Source organism: Somniosus microcephalus, chromosome 6 (assembly GCF_052327205.1).
Source record: "Somniosus microcephalus isolate GS21.2 chromosome 6, FLI_Smic_1.0, whole genome shotgun sequence".
Taxonomy (NCBI): domain Eukaryota; kingdom Metazoa; phylum Chordata; class Chondrichthyes; order Squaliformes; family Somniosidae; genus Somniosus; species Somniosus microcephalus.
This window is the reverse complement of record NC_140992.1, coordinates 258,689,760-258,705,940: the sequence shown is the minus strand read 5'-3', so window position 1 is coordinate 258,705,940 and position 16,181 is coordinate 258,689,760. Positions and strand designations below refer to the sequence as shown.

General features: G+C 48.7%; 1 long non-coding RNA gene across 2 annotated transcripts in view; it reads right to left on the bottom strand.

The window, feature by feature from the left end:
• The window catches only part of LOC147116689 (uncharacterized), a 72,587-nt gene extending 56,626 nt beyond the window's left edge, over nt 1-15,961 (bottom strand). Inside the window, exon 1 of one of the 2 annotated variants that reach the window (XR_015078863.1) lies at nt 15,816-15,961. This is a non-coding gene — a long non-coding RNA (uncharacterized LOC147116689). Of the gene's footprint in view, nt 1-15,364; nt 15,471-15,815 lie in introns of those variants that run through there. The other variant, XR_015078862.1, reaches the window with a different exon arrangement.
• Nucleotides 15,962-16,181: the final 220 nt, after the last annotated feature.

Here is a 16,181-nt window from a genome sequence, read left to right as displayed (position 1 = left end):
ATGCTGAGATGTACCACAACCGCAAAGGTTACCACTCACTGAATGTGCAGTTGGAGTGTGACCATGCTCAGCACATCATGATGGCGAATACCTGATATCCTGGCAGCAGTCATGATGCTTTTATTCTGCACCAGTCTGCAGTTCCCTCAGTCTTTGAGCCACCAAGACAAACCAGAGGGTGGCTACTGGGTGCCAAGGGCTATCCACTGACCACTTGGCATGCTCCACAACCTCGCCATCATGAGGGCACAGCCCTTACCACCAGGTATACGGTGATGAGCTGAGGAGCAGGAAGAGGAGGAGGAAGAGGAAGCAGAAGAGGAGGAAGCGGAAGGGAGGTAGCTACCCAGACAGCCCCTTTCTGCCCAGGCTGTCCGTGATTGACTCATCCGACTGCAATACGAGTGAACGCATCCCCAATTCCCACACCTCCCCTTCCCTCTGTTACTGACCATCTAAGAGACCTCTTGGCCACAATGCTGAAATAAAAGCAACCACAAAAAAAAATTCCAATCCAACTTTATCCATTATCCATTATCCATCGGAGACAGGGAGCAGAGGGTAATGGTTGATGGGTGTTTTTGTGACTGGAAGGCTGTTTCCAGTGGGGTTCTGCAGGGCTCAGTACTAGGTCCCTTGCTTTTTGTGGTATGTATCAACGATCTTGACTTGAATATAGGGGGTATGATTAAGAAGTTTGCCAATGATACTAAAATCGGCTGTGTGGTTGATACTGAAGAAGGAAGCTGTAGACTGCAGGAAGATATCAATAAATTGGTCAGGTGGGCAGAACAGTGGCAAATGGAATTCAATCTGGAGAAGTGTGAGGTAATGCATTTTGGAAGGGCTAACAAGGAAAGGGAATACACATTAAATGATAGGACACTGAGTAGTGTAGAGGAACAAAGGGACCTTGGAGTGCATGTCTACAGATCCCTGAAGGTAGCAGACCAAGTAGATAAGGTGGTTAAGAAGGCATACAGAATGCTTGCCTTTATTAGCTGTGGCATAGAATACAAGAGCAGTGGGGTTATGCTTCAACTGTATAAAACACAAGTTAGGCCTCAGCTAGAGTACTGTGTGCAGTTCTGGTCACCACATTACAGGAAAGATGTGATTGCACTGGAGAGGGTACAGAGGAGATTTACAAGGATGTTGCTGGGTGTGGAGAATCTTAGCTATGAGGAAAGACTGGATAGACTGGGTCTGTTTTCCTTGGAACAGAGGGGGCTGAGGGGAGACCTTACTGAGGTGTATAAAATTATGAGGGGCATAGATAAAATGGATACAGAGGACCTATTTCCCTTAGCAGAGGGGTCAAAAACAGGGGGCACAGATTGAAAGTAATTAGGGGAAGGTTTAGAGGGGATTTGAGGGAAAATTTCTTCACCCAGAGGGTTGTGGGGGTCTGGAACTCACTGCCTGAAAGGGTGGTAGAGGCAGGAACCCTAATCACATTTAAACAGTACTTGGATGTGCACTTGGGATGCTGTAACCTGCAGGGCTATGGACCAAGAGCTGGAAAGTGGGATTAGGCTGGATAGCTCTTTGTTGGCCGGCGTGGACATGATGGGCCGAAATGGCCTCCTTCCGTGCTGTAACTTTCTATGATTCTATGATTCTAATTCATCCACCTAACAAAGTCAACTAATGACCCTTGTGCACTCCCTTAGTGCCTGTTTTGCTTGTACCTTTGCCTGTCCTAGTGCTCCTACGAAGTGCTACCTCAGTGGCTGCAGCATGGCTGGTGGAAGGCTGCTGACTTTCAGTGGGGGAGACTGCAGATGGACTTGCAGGATGACTTCAAACACCTCTGGGCCGAGAAGACCCAGTTGCTGACTGCACCACCTCGGCATGGGCAGCAGCAGTCTGGGCTGGCTGGCTGATAGGCACTAGCAAGGGCACTGGCGGAGTGGCAGTGGTGGGAGGAAAATATGCTGTTATCCTGGGAGAGGACAGCAGGGTCGTCCGCCCCGGAATTGCTGCCACTCCCCCAGGACGACGCCTCAGCATTCCTAGCCATCTGTTAGAGGACATATGGCTGGAATGCTGTGATACCCTGCAAGCCCCTTTCCACACTGGTAAACCCAGCCACAGTGGCAGCAGTCTGAGCTTGCATGACTTCAGTCTGAGCTTCCACTGCAGCACTCAGACGTTGGGTGGCTTGTGCTTGTGCTGCAATGGAAGCTGAGACATCAGCCATCAGACATTGCATGTTGGTTGTGTCCACAAGTGCGTGAATGGATCTGCCCACCCCTTCCATACTGGAAAGGATGGGCTCCAAGCTCTGTGCAAAACCCTGTGCAAGGTGGGTGCTGGACTCCTCCATGCTCCTTGACATTGCACTCAGGCTTTCTGGCAGGCCTGCCAATGCATCAAGCATTTTGTTGTGCATACCCATTAGCATTCTTCTGTAGGCCATCCCAACAAAGTCCTCATCTGCGTCCTCTGCAGCAGAACACTTGTGCGACCTCGCCCTCTGGGGAGCTGGCACCTGCGCTACTCTTTCCCCCTGCCCTGGCTACAGCCCACTCGTGCCCGGTGACTCACCGCGTGCAGGTCCTGCCTCTAAGCTACCCTCTAAACTCCGTGCAATGCCAGTATCTACAACTGTCAGATTGAGTGATGGTGTTTCTTCTTCTTCATCACTCTCCTCTCCCTCTTCTTCTGTAACCACTGGCTGGGCAGGTTGGATTTTCTGAGTCTCTCAAATGAGAAAGGCACAAGGGTAGGGTTGTGGTGAGGGGAGGGGGGGGCGGAAGCAAGAGGTGCATGCATACACCATGTGCAGCTTGTAAATCAGAAGAGATTGTAGGATGAGGGGAAAGTGGGATGTGAGGAGGATAACGTATGAGGATAGCGGCATCTTGTATTCTTTCAGCCCTGCCGCTGGCCATGGGCTCAGCTATGCCCCTCCCAAGAATGGCCAGCAGCATCTTCTCCAAGGGGGTGAGTTGAAGCACGTTCTGCTGGCGCCGGTTATGTGCCACCTTTTCCTGCAAAAGGGAAGTGTGTCAGTGAGTGGTGCAATGTGTTTGGGTAATGTGCCTGTCATGGTTGAATAGTTGACAGTGTGCGCAAGCTGTTAGATGTGGGTGTGAGGCTTGCAGCAGTGGTAAGTGTGTGAGAGTGAGATAGAGCATGTGAATATGAGGTATGAGTCATGATTGATAGAGATTGTTGGTAGGTGAGTGATGAGGGTGTGATGCATTGAGCAGTGTGTGAGGCTAGTGGTGCAGTTTGTGGGATATGGCTTTTGAAGATGAATTCACTGTCCTTGCCCACTCGTGTGAGGCCATTAAACTTCTTCCTGCACTCCGCAATGTCCTCGGGGCTACACTGCTGGCATTCACCACAGTGGCTACCTGCTCCCACTGTACTTTGGTCTGTTGCCTGGAGGGCCTCCTGGCCCCCTATGGAAAGAGGATCTCTTCCCTCCTATTGACTTCCTGCACCAAGGCCTCCAGTGCTGCATCAGAGAACCTTGGGGCACACTCTCTCCCCTGCTGTGCAATCATTAATGGATTTTTTACACACTGTCTTCCTCAGCCAGTTCAATGATCTACTACAGACAGAATGCACCTCCCCTTTAAGAGGTGCAGACTGCCTTTAAGTAGTGCAGGCTAGCTTTAATTGGTGCTAGCCATGCACGAACCTGGGCCCCCTGCTGAGCGTTCAGCCACTCAACAGTGCATTCAGCACTGGGCTGAATGCCACAATCATGGAAATGAGCAATCAGCACGAAGTTTGCGTGTTGCCTGCAGTCCTTAGAATGGCTGCAGGTTGTTAGCGCATCGCAATCCCTGCACCCGTTTTCGGGGGCAAAACATTTCTAGGCCTAGCTTCCCTAAAAGTAATGGCCCAGAACTTGGTGTCGGGGGCTTGCCGCGTGTGCAAGCCCCCGATCTGCACTCACCCTGCGCGCTGACATCTGAAGCCCGGGCCTGTTTGCATTTCCTGTCACAGGCCCGGTTCAGATGTCAGCGCGCAGTGCTTACCTGATCCAGCGACATAGTTAGTGCGATGTGCCGGCTGGGATCAGGTGAGCACTGTACAACCAATCAGGAGAGGGGAAGGTTCATTCATGAGTTTGAGAGTAAGAACTGTCAAACTCATGAAAACTACGGGGGCCCAAAACACTATTTAAACTTTAAATAAAATTTTTAAAAACATCCCAATCATTAAATTAAGTATAAATAAGTTAAAAAAAATAATTTAAACAATAGTTTTATTTTTTGAAAAAAATAAATTTTTAATAAAAAGGGTCTAAAACTAAACTTACCTTATTGTAGATTCTTTAAAATAATAAACCTGTGGAAAAAAAATTTCTAAATTGCACTAAAACACCACTTACCTGTAAAAATAAATACTTATGTGTGCTTTTTACAAGCGTAAAGACCGGAGGCCTTTAGACATGCGCAAATCCCCCAAAACCGAGGAAATCCAAGACGCACGCGCTGCCCCCTACAGCGCACGCGCTAGCCTCTTCAACTCTTGGGTTGGAGGAGAGGAAATGCCGGTTTTCAGCGCATGTGCTGTGCATGCTGAAAACCGGCATTTCCTCCGGCCAGACGCGTGAGTACCCCTTCCGTACTCACGCATTTGGGGAGGAATTACTGCCCCAATACATACCTACCGACTGTTTCACAAAGCAAGGACAAGATGAATTCTCACTTGGAGAAGCATGGGTCAATAAGAGACACCCAGCTTGGATTTGTTAAAAGTAAATCATGTCTGACTGACCTGATTGAGTTATTTGAAGAAGTAACAGAGGGTTGATGAAGGTAGTGCAGTAGATGTTGTATATATGGACTTTCAAATGGCATTTGATAAAGTACCTCATAACAGACTTATCCAGAAAATAGAAGCACATGCTATTAAAGGAACGGTGGTAACTTGGGTACATAAGGGATAGGAGGCAGAGAGTAGTGGTGAACAGATGTTTTTCTGACTGAAGGGAAGTATGCAGTGGGGTCCCCCAGGGGTCACTATTAGGACCATTGCTTTCTTGTTATATATAAATGACCTGGACTTGGGTATAGCGAGTACAATTTTGAAGTTTGTGGACAATACTCAACTTGGCAATGTAGTAAACAGTGAACATGATAGTAGCAGACTTCAGGAGGACATAGACAGACTGGTAAAATGGGTAGACACATGGCAGGTGCAATTTAATGTGGATAAATGTGAAGTGATGCACTTTGTGAGAAACAATCTAGGGAAGCAGTATAATCTAAATAGTACTATTTTGATGGGGGTGCAAGAGCAAAGGGACCTGGGGGTGCATATACACAAATCTTTGAAGGTGGCAGGGTAAGTTGATAAAGCAGATAAGAAAGCATACGTAAGCTCGAGGAACAGCACCTCATCTTTCGATTAGGCACTTTACAGTCTTCTGCACTCAACATCGAGTTCAACAATTTCAGACCATAATCTCTGACCCTATCTTTTTTCACATGGCAGCTGTTGATGATTCTGCCATTGCCATTTACACTTCATCTAGACTCATTTTTTGTTTCTTAACTTGTCCCATTACCATCTCCTTTTGCCTTGCACCATCATCCCTTTTGTCTCTTAATCTCTCCCACCTTCCATCCTATCACAGACCTTCCCTTTTGTCCTTTCCTCCCCTCCTCCCCACCCCCCCTGCACTTGCTTAAAAACCTTTTACATCTCCAGCTTTTTCCAGTTCTGACGCAGGGTCATCGACCTGAAACGTTAACTCTGTTTCTCTCTTCACAGATGCTGCCTGACCTGCTGAGTATTTCCAGCATTTTCTCTTTTTATTAAAGCATATGGGATACTTGGCTTTGTAAATAGGGGAATTGAATAAAAAAAGGAAGTCATGTTAAACCTTTACAAATCACTGGTTAGGCCTTGGCTGGAGTATTGTGTACAATTCTGGGCACCGCACTTCAGGAAGGATGCCAAGGCCCTGGAGAGGGTGTAGAGGAAGTTTAGCAGGATGATACCAGGGATGAGGAAGTTCAGTTATGTTGAGAGATTGGAGAAGCTGGGATTGTTCTCCATAGAGCAGAGAAGATTAAGGAGAGAACCAATTTCAAAATTTTGAGGGATTTAGATAGAGCAAATAGGGAGAAACTATTTTCTCTGGCAAGTTGGTCGATAACCAGAGGTCATAGATTTATAAAAATTGCCAAAAGAATGACAGGGGTGATATACCTATCAATTCCTCCAATAAAAGGCGAAGAGTTACGAAGGTGACTAAAGGTTTTTATTGACTAAATAACAGCCCACTCTCGTGGGTGATCCGATCCAAGCAGGAGGAATACCAGCCAGTCGCTCACCTTTATACCTGGCCTGGTGGGTGGAGCCAAGGCGGAGTCGGCAGTGGTCATCCCAGGTATAGCAGTGTGGCAAGAGGCGACCTCGTACCGTGATACAATAGTGGTCAGTGATACAGTTATAACGAACAGTGGTGAACAGTGCTAACGATAGTGAACGTGGTTTACCACATTCACCCCTTGTTTAGAATTAAGTCCGGCGGGGTGAAGTGTACTACCAATTCTGGTAGGTCAGTCTGTCCGGAGGCTTCGTAAGCCTCTCCGATCGCCGCAGCGGTGGTGTTGCCTTATCCGGTGCTGGTGCCTTATCCGGTGTTGATGCTGGTGTTTGCGTGGTCGGCGAGGGCTCGTGGGGTTCCGGCATGCCGTCTACCTGGACTGAGGTTGGGGGGGGTGGTGGCGGTGTTTCCGGATCGGCTGAGGGTGCGAGGTCTCGTAGGGAGACAGTGTCCTCCCGCCCGTCTGGGTACGCCACGTAGGCGTACTGGGGGTTGGCGTGCAGGAGGTTCACCCTCTCGACCAGGGGGTCCGTTTTATGGGTCCTCACGTGTTTCCGCAGCCAGACCGGCCCCGGGGCGGTCAGCCAGGTTGGTAGAGTGGTTCCCGTAGTCGACTTCCTGGGGAAAACGAACATTCGTTCATGGGGGGTGGTGTTAGTGGCCGTGCAAAGTAATGACCGGATGGAGTGCAGCGCTGTCGGGAGGACTTCTTGCCAGCGGGAGGTTGGGAGGCCCTTAGACTTTAAGGCTAAGAGGACGGCCTTCCATACCGTCGCGTTCTCTCTTTCCACCTGACCGTTACCTCTGGGGTTGTAGCTGGTGGTCCTGCTTGCTGCAATACCTCTCTCTAGGAGGAATTGCCGGAGTTCCTCGCTCATGAAGGAGGAGCCCCGGTCGCTGTGTATATAGTTCGGGAACCCGAACAAGGCGAAGAGGGCATTCAGGCACTTAATGACCGTGCTACTGGTCATGTCGGGGCAGGGGAAGGCAAAGGGGAAACGGGAGTACTCATCAACGATGTTGAGGAAGTACACATTACGGTCAGAGGACGGGAGGGGCCCCTTAAAGTCGATGCTCAGGCGCTCGAAGGGGCGGGTGGCCTTGATCAGGCTTGCTCGGTCCGGCCTATAGAAGTGCGGTTTGCACTCCGCACAGGTCTGGCAGTTCCTGGTCATGGTCCTGACCTCCTCGATGGAGTAGGTCAGGTTGCGGGCCTTAATGAAATGGTAGAGTCTGGTGACTCCGGGGTGGCAGAGCTGGTCGTGGAGGGTCTGAAGCCTATCGATATGCGCGCTGGCGCATGTCATTCGTGAAAGGGCATCAGGGGATTCGTTCAGCTTGCCTGGCCGGTACAAGATCTCATAATCGTAGGTGGAGAGCTCGATTCTCCATCTCAAAATCTTGTCATTCTTGATTTTGCCCTTCAGCTTGTTATTAAACATGAAAGCCACCGAACGCTGGTCGGTGAGGAGGGTAAATCGTTTGCCTGCCAGGTAGTGCCTCCAGCGCCGTACTGCCTCCACGATCGCCTGGGCCTCTTTCTCGACCGACGAATGTCGGATCTCGGGGCCCTGTAGGGTCCTTGAGAAGAAGGCCACTGGCCTCCCCTCCTGGTTTAGGGTGGCGGCTAAGGCGAAGTCGGAGGCGTCGCTCTCCACCTGAAAGGGGATGGACTCGTCCACTGCGTGCATCGTGGCCTTGGCTATGTCTCCCTTAATGAGGGAGAAGGCCGCGCACGCCTCCTCCGTGAGGGGGAAGGAAGTGGCTTTCAGGAGGGGTCTGGCTTTGTCCGCGTAATTGGGTACCCATTGGGCATAGTAGGCGAAAAGCCCCAGGGTTCTCCTAAGTGCTTTAGGGCAGTGGGGGAGGGGTAGCTCCATGAGGGGGCGCATTCTTTCTGGGTCGGGGCCGATGATTCCGTTCTCCACTACGCAGCCGAGGATGGCAAGGCGCGTGGTGTTAAACACGCATTTCTCCTTATTGTAGGTGAGGTTCAGCCGTTGGGCCGTACGGAGGAATTTCTCCAGATTCGCGTCATGTTCCTGCTGGTCGCGGCCGCAGATAGTGACGTTATCTAGGTAGGGGAATGTAGCCTGCAGTTCGTTCTGGTCAACCATCTGGTCCATCTCCCTTTGGAAGACCGAGACCCCATTAGTGACACCGAAGGGGACCCTAAGGAAGTGGTATAGGCGCCCATTCGCCTCGAAGGCGGTATACTGGCGGTCCTCAGGGTGGATAGGGAGTTGGTGGTAGGCCGACTTCAGGTCGATGGTCGAGAATACTTTATACTGTGCAATCTGATTGACCATGTCAGATATGCGGGGGAGGGGGTATGCGTCCAGCTGGGTATATCTGTTTATGGTCTGGCTGTAGTCGATGACCAGGCGGTTTTTATCGCCGGTCTTTACGACTACGACCTGGGCACGCCAGGGGCTGCTGCTCCCCTCGATAATGCCCTCTTTCAGGAGGCGCCGCACCTCAGAGCTAATGAAGGCTCTGTCCCCGGCGCTATACCGCCTGCTTTTGGTAGCGACGGGTTTGCAGTCAGGGGTAAGGTTAGCAAACAGAGAGGGTGGCGGGACCTTGAGGGTGGAGAGGCTGCAGGTGTTACGCGGTGGGCGGTTTAACGTTTGCTGGTTGTTGACTGTGAGTGGGGGGAGGGGTCCACCGTATGCTAGGGTTACGCTTTGGAGGTGGGATTGGAAGTCCAGCCCTAGTAGGACGGCAGCGCAGAGATGGGGGAGGACGAGGAGTTTAAAGTTTTTATACTCCGTGCCCTTAACCGACAGGGTCACGACACAGTAGCCGCTGATGTCCGTGGCGTGGGACCTCGATGCCATCGAGATTCGGCTGCGCGTTGGTAGGACAGAGAGGGAGTAGTGGCTCACCGTGTCTGGGTGGATGAAGCTCTCCGTGCTTCCGCTGTCGAACAGGCAGGTCGTGGCGTGGCCGTTCACTTTGATGTCCATCATTGACTTGGACAGATGGTGCGGGCGGGCTTGGTCCAGGGTGACGGAAGCTAGTGTGTAGCTGAGCGAGTCGTTGTCATCTGCGGGCGAGGCGGTCGGGCGTGGTGAGTAAAATGGCGTCTCCCACGAGGTAGGGCCCCATGAGGCACTATTGGGGTCGGTTGCCTTAATCAAAGATGGCCGCCCCCATGACTCATGTGTGGGGATGCTGGCCTCAGTTGCCCTAAACAAAGATGGCCGCCCCCATGACTCATGTGTGGGGATGCTGGCCTCAGTTGCCCTAAACGAAGATGGCCGCCCCCATAGTTCGCATGCGGCACTGCTGGCCTCTGAGGATCCGCTCCTGCAGGCCTTGGAGAAGTGGCCTTTCTTCAGGCAGGTTCTACATATGGAGTTCTTGGCTGGGCAGCGCGACCTCGGGTGCTTCTCCTGGCCACAAAAAAAACAGCCGGCGGCCCGATCGCGGATGCCCGATGTCGGGGCCGGTGCCGGGGGTGGCGGGGCCGGTCGGGTCCGGGACGCCGACGCAGAGGTAGGTCCCGGGGGCGGCGCTGGGAAGGGTGCTGTGGTAGGGGTCGGGCCCGAGTCCCAGGGTCGCGAGCAGTACCTGGTGAATGCTTCCTGATCTTGGTGGGCCACTTCCAGGGAGATAGCGAGGGCTTCAGCTTTTTCCATGCTGAGGTCTTTAGCTTCCAGCAGTCTTTGCCGTGAGTACTCGGACCGTAGGCCTTTCAGGAATGCGTCGCGGATATTATCTTCAGTATTTTCGGCTGCCGACACCGATTTAAAGTCACAGTTCCTGGCGAGTGCATATAGCGCCTGTGAGAATTCGGCTACTGATTCTCCTGGCTGTTGCGGCCGTGATCTTAGGAGGTGCCTAGCGTACATGTAGTTTACCGGGGTCCGGTACTTCTGTTTCAGCAGGTTGATGGCGGTCTCGTAGGTAGTCATGTCCTCGATGAGAGTGTATACTCTCGGGCTCAGTTGTGCCTGCAGGACACTTAGTTTGGATGCCTGAGGGACGCTGGATTCTCTCAGGTATGATTCGAAGCAGACCAGCCAGTGTTTAAAGTCTGCGGCTGAGTTTGCTGCTCGTGGGTTCAGGTCCAGGTACGGCGGTCTGAGGGCTCGCAGCCAAGCTGGCTGGTGTGGCTGTGCTCCTGGGAGCTGCGCTGGTGGCTCCTCCGCCGGTTGTGACTCGTTGTCGGACATCATTAAATTTAGTCAATAAAATTGATATACCTATCAATTCCTCCAATAAAAGGCGAAGAGTTACGAAGGTGACTAAAGGTTTTTATTGACTAAATAACAGCCCACTCTCGTGGGTGATCCGATCCAAGCAGGAGGAATACCAGCCAGTCGCTCACCTTTATACCTGGCCTGGTGGGTGGAGCCAAGGCGGAGTCGGCAGTGGTCATCCCAGGTATAGCAGTGTGGCAAGAGGCGACCTCGTACCGTGATACAATAGTGGTCAGTGATACAGTTATAACGAACAGTGGTGAACAGTGCTAACGATAGTGAACGTGGTTTACCACAAGGGGAAATTGGACAGCTCTTTCAAAGGCTGCAAATTTAATAGCGATGAGGGGGCGGGTCCGCTGTCAAAATAGCAAAGATTGACAGCGGGTAGGAAACCCACTGTCAACCCGCCTCCATGCGAGTCTCCCAGGTGCCGGGTCTGTCAATGGAGAACTGACCCGACACCAAGCAGCGGGGGATACAATTCAGCTTGTTAAATGGCTTGTTAAGAGCCAATTTAAGAGTATTTTGAGGCTTACTTCTAATTTTACATTCTCCCCCACGGGTCACCCGCTGTTTGGGGAACACGCCAGCTCAACCTGCCGTGTTTTGAGTCTGCTCTGATGTTTGTGAAAAGCTGACAGCTGCAGAAGTGGTGTCAAGGATGTCATGTTGCAGATGGTCACTTTCAGAGCTCAGAAAATGTTGGTTACTGCATTTTTAATACATATAAAGATTTCTTTTGCTACAAGTTTTTAGATCCAACTGTATGTCCAGTGCCACCTCATTGGGAGAACCTCTCTCACCATTGACAGATTGCTTCTATCATCTCACCTGCAGCTGCCATCTATTCCACCCTTGGAAGGGAAGGGAACCTCTCTGCTTGCTGTGACTCCCTCCATAAGCATATGGAGGGAGTCATTGGAGAGCCTTGGTGCACTGATTGTCAGTGTTTGCAGCACCTCAATGCTGTCAAACACTGACAGAACAACTGTCAAACGCCATGTGGATGTGGTCCCTTTAAGGAAACCGGCTAATGCCGTGTCATCAAATGACGTCATCAGACCAGCTTCCTGTTAATTGGCCGATAACAAGGCCAATCAAGGGACAATCACATCTGCAGAGTGGATGCAGCTGCGAGTGGGACCGGAACCCGGAAACCAGCTACCCCACCCCCATCCCCGCCTCCTCCATTAAATTCATGACCAAAGAGTCAGCACAGGCATGACGGGCCAAATGGCCTCCTTCTGTGCTGTAATATTCTAGGATTCTAACACAGTAAACTGAGTGCATACAGCACAGCAGTTTATTTGGCTTAAGTTAGTTACTGACTTGTTTTTATGACAAGCAATAAATGGGCAGAATTGTGGAATGCAATCCCCAAAATACTGGTAAAAAAAAATCTTAGAATTCCTTGTAAAAAAAGGGAATTTCAGTTATTTAGTCATTTCAAACCAGTTGTTCTGGCAATGTGTAATTTGTCCTTAGCCCCATGAATGAAGGATGGATAAAACGCTACCTTTATATGGCAATATTTACAGGAATTATAACTCCTTCCCTCCACTTCTAGTTTGCTGAAATCGACACTATAAGTTTCACCAAATTCAGTAGCGCCAACAAATAAAGATTTAGTTTATGAGCTGCTCAAATGGAAAGTTCTCAGCTGAATTTAAAGTAGTATTACTGTACTGTTTACACTTCTACCTGTCAATCAAGATCTAATTGCACTGCTGGCCAGGCATCAGAACAAACATCATTTGTAAACTAGGTACAAATGAGCATTTTCTGTTTCAAAGGGGAAAAAAAGCTTCAGTGCAAAGGATTTTCAAATTTCTTTCCTCACCACCCCCCATTTTGAAATATATATTCGGATAGTACGAGGCAAATTCATTTCATACTTTCTGCAAGGTTTAATAGTTTCAGCACAAATCAGATCTTGTGGTCATGCTGTGTTAAATAAATAGTAGAAAGAGTGACGGCACTCAGAGAATCTTAAGAGATTTTGGAGCATTCATTCAACGTTGTTGCGTCTGTTTTAAGGGTGTAAAATGGGCACAAGGATGACGAATTTAGCAGTGACAGCCTGTGCATGGTTTGCGTGCAGGTTTGGGCTGCTGTTAATTTGGTCAGGGCCATTTTTAGACAGTGTAACGCAGGCCCAATATTGAATTGAGGGGCCCTGTGTCCATTGCTGGGAAATCCGTTTCAACCAGTCGGATCATTTTTCAGGGCTCTACAGGGACCGCTGGAGGCCACCACAAAAAAACTGCAGGTAAGTTTTTTTTTACATTACCTTAACATGGAGTCAGGAGGAGCGCTCCTCCTGTGTGTGGGCCACTACCGAGCCACACTCGCCACTCCACGCCAACCGCCCCCCCCCCCCCACCACCACCCCATTTGCCTTCTCCACTGGAGTTACCCACAGGGTAACGGTACAGTCTGAGTCAGGTGAAATCAGAAAGGCCTGGACTGGCAAACTGCGCCCGATTGGCACCTGCAGCTCGCTGGATTTATTCCAATGAGGACAAATTTAGGCCGGTTTTCAGGCCTTACTCTTCTGGCGTGCGACCATTTTGTGCCCATTATTGGGTGCTAACGAATTTAACTTTAAGGTTATTTTTATATTCAATGCTAGTTTTGCTAAAGATATCTACACTAAAGATGGATACTTAAGCCTCCTGCCATAGGCTACTGTCGACAGTTTCTGGCAAAAGCTGATTCTCACAAACAATTTTAAAAACTGGTTAATTTTTGAAGTAGCGATTTTACGCTGTAATATTTAACAATTTTTTATGTGGTTTCTGTTATTGGGGTTTGTGTCACCCATGGGTCAGTGGGTAGCACTCTCGCCTCTGAGTCAGAAGGTTGTGGGTTCAAGTCCCACTCCAGAGACTTGAGCACAAAAATCTCGGCTGACACTCCGGTGCAGTGCTGAGGGAGTGCTGCACTGTCGGAGGTGCTGTCATTCGCACTCCCTCTCCGGTGGATATAAAAGATCTCATGGCACTATTTTGAAGAGCAGGGGAGTTACCCCCCGGTGTCCTGGTCAACATTTATCCCTCAATCAACAACACTAAAACCGATTATCTGGTCATTATCACACTGCTGTTTGTGGGAGCTTGCTGTGCGCAAATTGGCTGCTGTGCTTCCAACATTACAACAGTGACTACACGTCAAAAAAAAGTACTTCATTGGCTGGAAAGCGTTTTGGGATGTCCTGAGGTCATGAAAGGCGCTATATAAGTGCAAGTCTTTGTCATTAGTTGCTAGCACTCTCATCTCTAAACTAGGAAATTATGGGTTCAAACCCATCTATGACACTGCAGTGCATTACAGAGTGAGCGACATTGCCAGAGATGCCGTCCTTTGGATGGGGCATTAATCTGAAGCCCCCTGTCTGCCTGCCCAGTGGTTTAAAGAATTTTCTTGGCTAACATCCCCCCCTCAACCAATATCACCAAAGTCAGCTGGTCAGTAATGTTTTTGCAATTCATGGGATCTTGCTGTGTACAGAATGGCTACCGCATTTGCCTACATAATAGTCCAAAAGTAACATTGTATTCGATATGCACTGATATGTTTCTGAGCAACATGAAAAGATGCCATGATAATGCAAATCTTTCAATTTGATTTACAGTGAATAAACCCCAGGTTGATTTATTTGTAATGGCCGAGGACCAAAAAGTGGCAACATTTTTAGAACTGCATTTTCTCAGATGGTGAACCCAATAATACAAATTGCACTCTTGGAGGTTTCATACTTCATCAAAGGCTTTTTTCTGCATCTTAATGAAATATCCTGCACAATTCTCACAGATGCTTTCATTCCAGTCTATTTCCTTTGTTGCAGACTGAACTTCTAAAGTCATTGTTATTCGATTTAACAAATAGGTTTTAAAGCATCTATTTAAAGCTTTAAAATATAAAAAAAAGCAAGAAACTGATTGGATGAGGAGATTGGGGCGTGTTCATGGGCGCTGGGGAAAGCTGGATATTTGCAGTTAGAATATAAAGCAACAGGAACCTATGATTCGGTTGGGCTTCTTTGGGGGGCTGTGTCATTCAGTGAAGGTAAAATTATGTGTGCAATACTCTTCTGTTAATAAGGTCCCCTTTGCGTCAGTTCATGGATTCTCCTAATCGTTAGTTAACAAGTTGCCTCTTTGCTCGGTGTCTCAGTAGAGCCAAGTGTCCCTGAGCCTAATGGGGTGAAGCCAAAAAGGGGGTTTGGGGTGGACAGAATATAGAGAACAGCGCAACCATAGAGACACGTTACTTATGGGAAGCTTCGGTGTGCAGCTGTAGCGCGGAAGGAGAAAAGAGGCAAGAAGGGGGCCTTCAAGAACGGTAGCATAATGCAACACCTTTAAACACAGAATTGGCAGCACGTTGCAAAATCTTACACTCAAAAGGAAATGATTAACTAATGAATTAACATTCTCACAGTTCCTATACAGACACTGTGCCCAGTAGCCAAATGCCAAAGACCGTGTTGTCCATTACGGTTAAAGAAGATGGACACAATAATGCTTATCAGTGCCCATCATTATCTTAAGTGCAGATCACTTTACTGAGAACTCACACTAACAGATTTTACAAGAACTAGTGTCAAAAAGTAGGCTAAACTGTAGCTTTGATTAAAAGAAAAATTAAGAGGTGCAAAGTTGAGCTCCTGTTCAGTCTCTGTTAGCCATCCTTCCAGTTAGCTATCTACAGGAGTTCTGATGAAGGCGACACACCCGAACCATCACAACCTGCCTTTTTTTCTTTACAGGCGTAACTGACCTGCTGTGAATTTCCAGCACGTTCTGTTTTTATTTCAGATGTCCAGTATTTTCTGTTTCTCTTTTACCTGTGTCTCAATGTATTGCAACGGTGTCTGTTCCCATAGCCCGCACTGAGTCGAGTGCTGTGGGGGGAGATTTCCCATTCCTCTTTGCACAATGCCAGGAAATCCCATACCTTACAGTGCCTTGGCTTAGTTTACGGTTCCAGAAACAGCTGCCATTGCAGTACAAACAGGCAGAGGGCTGTGAAATCTATGAAGGTCAAAATGGTAACTGAGGTTGCCAAGGGTAGAAAAAATTTCCCCCAGCATGCTTTGGTAACACAGCATTTATATATTGCTGCATGACTCAGGTATTTTACTCTCCGTCTGGCTTTCCTGACTGAGATGAACTTTATATGTCATCCAACACTTTTTCACCACTTTGAAGCCTTTGCAAAAACTCATTCACAGGCCATTAAACTCACTAACTGCTCTTTTGCGATAGTAGTTAGCATACACGATTCTTGACTTTTACCTGTTGTCCTCTCCTCTTCACTTCACTTTTGCTCAGTTCTGTGAAAGGGGTTCGCCTATTTTCCAGCTTCCAGTTCTGACAACGGGTCTGCACCCAAGATGTTAATCTTTCTCTTCGCTGGTGCTGTGTATATCCAGCCTTAAACAGTGCCCAGAAAACAGAGTGGAAATGTACCACTACGAAGTCTGAAAGCTTTCTGAGTAATTTTTTGTTCTGTTTTGAATGAAAGTATCTTCATTACTGAAAAATGTGATATAATAAACAGATAACCTCAAAATATGATTTTTTTTCAAAAATTAACACATATTAAACTTCACCTGCACAATTTATCCAGAAATTTAACAGAGTAAAATTTATAACAATAAT